The sequence below is a fragment of the Cupressus sempervirens genome, chromosome 1 (assembly GCF_028749045.1).
Source record: "Cupressus sempervirens isolate cs-2001-9-10 chromosome 1, ASM2874904v1, whole genome shotgun sequence".
Classification (NCBI taxonomy): domain Eukaryota; kingdom Viridiplantae; phylum Streptophyta; class Pinopsida; order Cupressales; family Cupressaceae; genus Cupressus; species Cupressus sempervirens.
In genome coordinates, this window is record NC_143118.1 from 562,845,153 (window position 1) to 562,852,747 (window position 7,595).

Below are 7,595 nucleotides of genomic sequence, written 5' to 3' on the forward strand. Positions count from 1 at the left end.
ATTCTAGAATTAGTACATACTAATTTATGTGGTCCAATTGGAGTTTATAGTTACTATGGTTATAGATACTATATATTATTTGTGGATGATTATTCAAGGATGATGATTATAATGTTCATGAAAGTGAAATCCATGCTTTTGATATATTTAAGTGGTACAAAGAAAGATTTTAAAAGGAAACTCATAAATCTTTGAAATGTTTAAGATCTCACAGAGGTTCCGAATTTATGTTTGTTGAATTCACTAGCTTTTGTGCTTAGAATAGTATCAAAAGATAGTTATCTACACCAATGACACTATAATAGAATGATATTGTTGAAAGGAGAAATAGATCTATAATATTGGATTTTGAAAGCACACTAGTGATTGAGAAGGATTTTTCTCAGATATTCTAGAGAGAAGCAATCAATACTACTATTTTCACACTCAACTAAGTTTAGTTGAAGAATTGAACAAACAAGACACCTTATGAGCTATGGTATGGTCATACACTGAATGCAAGCTATTTCAAAATATTTGGAAGTAGATGTTACATTCACAAGAATGCTAGGAATGGTAAACTTAATGTTAAAGGAGATGAATGTATATTCCTAGGATATTCATCTAAGAGAAAGGCTTACAAATGTTTGGAAAAGCTATGAAAAATATAATTGAAAGTGAAAATGTAAGATTTGATGAGTTTACGAAGAATAATGATCTAGAAAGCAAGAAAGAACCTAAAGATTACAACAACAAGTTTTTCTATGTCTATGAAGATGCACCAGACAATCTACTTGAGTTACACCAAAGAGCTAATGTGCATCAGATAGTTGCACCCAAGAATCAAATAGTGTCTATTGAGTCTCAGATAGTTATACCCAAGCACTAGATAGTAGAGCCCAAATAGGAAGTTAAATCCCTACCGAGTGAAGCAAATATTTAGAATCAAGGAGGTGAACCTATATTGGCCAAATATGTGTGAAAGAACCATTCACCTAAGTAAATAATTCAAGATAGAAGTTTTGGAGTACAAATAAGAAAAATAAGAGAGGTACATGTCTAATAGCTAATTTTGAGCCTAGCTCAATTAAAGTTGTATTGAATGATGAATGTTGGATTAATGCTATGAATGAGGAGATTGATAAAATTGAGAAGAAGAACATGTGGACACTTGTACCAATACCTATTGACAAGAATGTGATTATAACCAAGAGGATTTTCATAAAAAAGTTGAATTAGAATGGAGAAGTGGTAAGAAACAAGGCTAGATTGGTTTGCAAAGGATATGCCCCAAAAGAGGGGATTGACTATGGTGATACTTTTGCACCTATTGCAAGATTAGAAGGAGTAAGAACCCTATTGTCTTATGCTACATACAAAAAATTCAAGGTATATCAAATGGATGTTAAATCTACATTTCTAAATGGAATACTTAAAGAGGAAGTCTACATTGAACAACCTGAAGGATTTGTTGAACCTAGAGAAAAGGACATGGTCTGCAAGTTGAACAAAGCACTCTGTGGACTAAAACAAGCCTTAAGACCGTGGTATGAAAGGTTACACTTTTATCTAATTAAGATAGAATTCTCTAGAACAAGTGAAAATAGTAATTTTTATTTGAATAATGATGCACAAGATGTAAGTTTAATTGACGAAATATTTGTTGACGATATAATATTTGGTGGGAATGATATGTTGAGTAAGTCATTTGTTGATGAAATTAGTACTAAACTTGAAATGTCAATGTTTGGAGAGATAAAAAAATTCATTGGATTACAATTTTGTCAAACACTAAAAGGTATCTATGTTACTCAATCCAATTATGTGAAGGAAAAATTGAAAAGATTTAGGGATGGATGAATCTAAACCAGTTAGTACACCTATGGTGACTGGAGTGAAATTGTCAAAGGAAGACACTACTAGTGAGGTTGATTAAACACTATACATATCTATAATTGGAAAGCTACAATATGTTGTACATAGTAGACCAAATATTGCCTTGGTTGTTGGAATTATTGCAAGGTTTTCATCTAATCCAAGGGAAACATGCATGACTTTTATGAAAATGATATTCAAATATCTTACAGGAACTAAAGATTATGGCCTATGGTATAAACAAGAAGATGAATTTAATCTCAAAGTCTACATAGATGTTGATTGGGTTCAAAATGTTGATGTAAGAAAAAACACAATTGGAGGAGCATTCTTTTTAGGATAAAAGTTGATTACTTGGATAAGGAAGAAACAAAGTTGTATTTCAAAATCTACTACTAAAGCTGAAAATGTTGTCGCTACAATCAATTGTTCAAATATTGTTTGGATAAAGCAACTATTGGAACAAATGTAAGAAGAATTAATCAAGCCTATCAATATTTAATGTGATAGCACAAGTGCTATAAATATACCAAAAAACTTGGGGATACATGCAAAGACAAATCACATATCAATCAAGTATCATTACTTGAGGGAGATATTACAAGAAAAGCGAGGCTTGAGTATGTAAATTCTAAGGAGAAAATTGTTGATATATTTACCAAGCCATTGCCTAAGGATTTTTTTGAGTATCTAAGAGATAAATTTTCCCTACCAAAAATTCATTAGGTAAAGTTGCATGTTGCATCAATTCATGGATGATTTGAAATATCTTATGGAAATGATGCAAAAGTGTTCACACTTTAGGAGTATTTCTAAATTTGTTTAGTTGTGATGAATCTTATGTAACCTATACATGCAAGGTACAAGGAAACTTCAAGGTTGTATAAGTTTCATATTGAAATTTATAATGACCTTTAGCATTTTTGTCAAAGGGGGAGATGTGTAGCTAAAGTTGGAGAATATATTATAAGGGGAAGAAGTTACCAGATGGAGAGAAGATACTAAATGAAAGAATAATAAGATGAAGAAGACAAGAGATTGTACTTGGAAAAGAGATCATAATAAAAGGGGGATTAATGTTGAAGTTTTGTTGCTAATGAAATTATAGATTGAGTATTAGTTTGAAAAACCAAAATTACAAAGTTGTATTGTTGCCAATGCATACATTTGATTATCTTATGTAATGTTTTGTAATCATTTGAATATACTATCAATAAAAGATTATAAAATGGATAGAAGTAAGGAATCAAAATCTTTTTCATAAAATAAATTAATAAAAGGAGGAAGAGAGAATGCATATGTCTTCCTATAGAAGTAGAGGTTTTTTTAAGAGAATCTGAATTTATAAGTCAAGAAGAGCATCAAGATAATGAGAGTTTAGCTAATTGGTGATAAGATTAAAGTATGAATAACTCAAAATTGGGAGGAGTTCGAAATAAAGGAACTAGAAGAATTTTAGCTAGACATAGGCTCAATTGAGGTAGGAAATAAATAAAGAATTAGACAAGATAGAAAGAGGAATCAACAACATAATAATAAGAGCGCTTGAAAAAGAACATTTAGAGAAAGAGGTAGATGAATCTATTTCTAGAAGTATAAAGAATGCTAACAAAAATGTAGATAATATTTGTATTATGGAAAACTTGCAAGGTATAGCTCATCCATTATGTGGAAAATAATGTAGAAAAAGAGGAAGAAAATATCCAACTAAACTTAGAGAAGCTACAAGACTGGCTAGAAACCAGGAAAAGATTAATTTTCTATAAATGTAGAGAAGGGGAAGTGCTTTCCCTTGGAGAAATGAAACTAACATCTTGGAATGTTAGGGGCTTAAATTCTCCTAACAAAAAGTTACTTACTGAAGTGCAATTTAACTTTATTCAAATCTGTGAGGCCTCACATCAACCCATCATAGCATAGACATTCTTACTGCATTTTGATAATCAGGACTTTGATATTTTGACACTTATTTAAGACTTAGACAAATAGGGTTTGTTTTATCTATGGATTTTGACATTACAATAGTGCTTTGCACCTATGATGTGTACTAAGAACCTGATGTTGTGAATGGAATGATCAAACACATATGAATGCAACTTTATGACATGATAGAATTAGATTATGATATGATGCAAAATGTAAATTTCGTTATGATGATTTATGGTATGTAGATAGATGTTAATTTGATTATGATGGCTTATGATATGTAGATTTGATATTCTAACATGTTGAATAATTTATTTGAAATTATTAGGAAAGGAAATTTAATTTGAATTATGTTAATAGGGATTTTGTAAAATTTTAAGTTATATGCATTATGATATATGTTTTATATGACCTACTTGGACTAGTGATGCTCGAGTTTAATGTGTAGGAAGTGGAACCATGGAAATTCTTGGGGAAAACAAGTTCCAAACCTATGTGAACATAGTTTAACTAAGGCAAATCTTTGGAAGATTCAAAAGCCTCTATGTGAAAGTATTTTGCTTTGTAAATGTAAGTGTGCTTGTATGTGGAAATGTTACTCATAAAGATGCATTAGAGACATGTCATGGTGATGTGGAATGTGTTTTTATGTGTCACTTGACACTTGTGTATTTTGTGTGCAATGACATGTCTGTAGACACTTAAAATTGTCCTAAACACTATATTAATTGATTTAATATCTCCCTTAACACTATAATTAATTAATTATTAATTAGTTATATTTGTCATATTCTTCTACTTATTTAATTAAATAGGTTCATTTTCTTAATATATTTAAATTTAATTTAAATGCATCCTTGTAATGTATTAAATTTATCTAATACATAGTGCTCCATAAATCCCCTTTTAAATAAATTCTAATTTATTTAATTTCCTCCATTCCATTAAATTCTTTAATCTTATGATTAAGTTAAATCATATTTAATTTTATCCTAATCCTATCCTAAAACCTAGTCTACACCCATCACTCTCATCCTTCTAAGCCTACCCATTACTTAATCTCACTTATTTACCTTAAATACCTTTTATCTCCTAAGTGTTTGCACATACATGTGTGAGAAGCTCTTGATCCAATAAACCTTCCACTTCATTTATGCCTCTTACATCTCTTACACATTTTTCCCCCACTTCTCCAAAAGTTGCTCACACATGTGTGAGCACACCTTGAGAATTTCAACCATTTAAGGCTCTTTTTGACATTTGCATGGCTTGTCCTTTAGCCCATGTGTCTCCCTTGTGGCACCTATGTGGATGCCACATAGATGCCACCTCCCCAAGGTCTCTCTCAAACCTATAAATAGAGCCCTTCTCTCAAGAATTTCTTCATCTCCCTCATTTGCATTGTTATCATGCTAGTTTAGTGTTAAAGCTCTTTAATGGTCTTCGTGATTTGCATATTTGTTACTAACCCTTTTGGTAGATGTTAGATTTATTGCATTTATGCTTGTATCTCATTCTAGATTATCATTGCTAATTTTGGTTCTTTGGATTTTTCATCTCACATCTTAGAATCCTTTTAAGATTGGCTCACTCATAGTCATTTCTTGAAGGTATTCTCCATTCATTTAGTCTTAGATTCACTCATCTAATTTTGCATATCATTTAACATTCAATGGATTCAATAGTTGTGTTCTAGGACAACACATCTACATCCCTCACACTTAAGCACACCAACAAGGCCTCTTATGGGTGCCCTTGTTGAGCTACTTTGAGGTTGTGTGAGGACTCTAATTTGTTGGTTGCGTAGTTTTTTTTAAAACTCAAGTAGGCCTAGTGGTTTACCAATCTTATTTATATCTTGAATGCACATGCTACAAACATTTGTGTGTTTACACGTGCTCCCGACAGGTTATGTTTTTGCATACACATTTTAGCATGCCTGATGGGACCCACATCCCTTTCTATTTCCAAAATCTAGTATAAAAAAACTTGACTTTTTTGTATAAATTTGTGCATTGTTGTCTCCGTTAGGATGCAGTGTCATCTGCACAGACGTTCCATAGTCTCTGCATTTTAGCATCTCCACCAAAGTCAACCCACACAAATTACTAAACAAAAAATTTGATTTTTTTTGGTTCAATCATCTCCACATATTTATTTATTTTATGTCGTGACCGCATATTGTCATCTCCATAGTTTGGTGTCTTTGCCTGTTTTAAAATTTAAAAAAAAAATCATATGCTATCATCTTCATAGTTTCATCATCTCTAAGTTATATTCTATCATCTCCATAGTTTAATTACTTTGTCATCTATGTTGTGGGTAGTCAAAACTAGTCATTTTTATAGACTATCATCTCTACAGTTTTCATACTCTGTCATCTCCAATTTTTGACGTTTACAATCTTATCTTATCATCTTTATCTGCGAATATAAGTAACAGGTATATCATACTTTCTTTTTATTCTATCATCTATGTTTTTATGTCATCTTCATGTTTTGTCATCTCTATCTGCATTCCGTCATCTACAATTTTTATAAAACTAAAAAAAAGTTTAATCAAATTTTGACTTTTGGTGGTTCCATAAGATTGGAGTCATTCTAAGCTTATTTGCGTAAGAAAAAATAACAAAAAACGTTAAAATAAATTTTTCCCATAGTAAAGCCTTCATTTTGGAGATTTTTTGTGAGACTAATCAAGTTGTTTATTGCAACTTTTGAAGATTAGAGCATTCTACAAATAACTAATCATGTTTCTTGCAGATTTTCTTTAATATTTTATTGCTCTTGGGAATGAACTTGAATGCTTAATCATTTGTCTTGGAATGTATGTTGCAATTAATTTGAAATCTAACACACTCTTGAATGCCTTGAAGCTAAACCAATCCAAAAACTCAATCTTGAATGCCTTAAGAGAACTTGCAACCTATTATTGGAATGAATATGCTAAACTCAATTTTGAATGCCATGGATTAAAACTGACATGTTTTTTATTGGAATGAATGCTAATATACACTCTTGAGTTCCCTAAAGAGAACACATCTTTCATTGGAATGCATGCTAGTCAAATACATTCTTGAATGCATAAAGGTCAAAGAATAATGTTATGATACACATTTCAATTTGGGTTTCAAATGAATCTTATCAAATTTTCAAATTTTGAATGCTTAAGGATCAAATAACATTGCAATTAACATTTGGATTTGGTGCTTAAAATAAACACTCACTCAATCTTGAATCCATAAAGGAATTGAGTCTTTCCTTATTGAATTTCTTATGTTGACAATGCTCAATTTTTTTAATTTGGCAAACTCTTAGTTTTTATTATGTTGACAACATTGTCAAGTTGGAAAGAACATTATATACTATAAACATGAGTGTCTTCAAGAATAGATTAGAAAATCTAAGCTTCAATTGGCAAAAAAAAAGTGTATTTTAATCCCAAGACCACTTACGTATTCACTCATCTTGTGCCTTCAGGTGATCTTGAGTGCAAAAGAAATAAGTGGCCTTGTTTTACATTTTTTTTAAGAGACCTGCTTGGGGATTTTCTCACCCATTGGGATGACCTCAACTCTAGCATTCTAGCAAAGTATAAATATCAAGAGGTGAATCGAAAGATGCCTCTCTTGGAAGCAAAATCTTGTTACTCTTGGCTAAGCCCCAAAGAACTTTATACCTTTGGGAAGTGAAGGTGGAGATTTGGGTTACTATCTCCTCCTGGCTATGTGAAATTTTTTTTTTTTCATCTACAAATTTGGGTCTCACGTACCTTGCGTGTATCAAGGACACCCCTATCTAAGCTTGTATATCCTA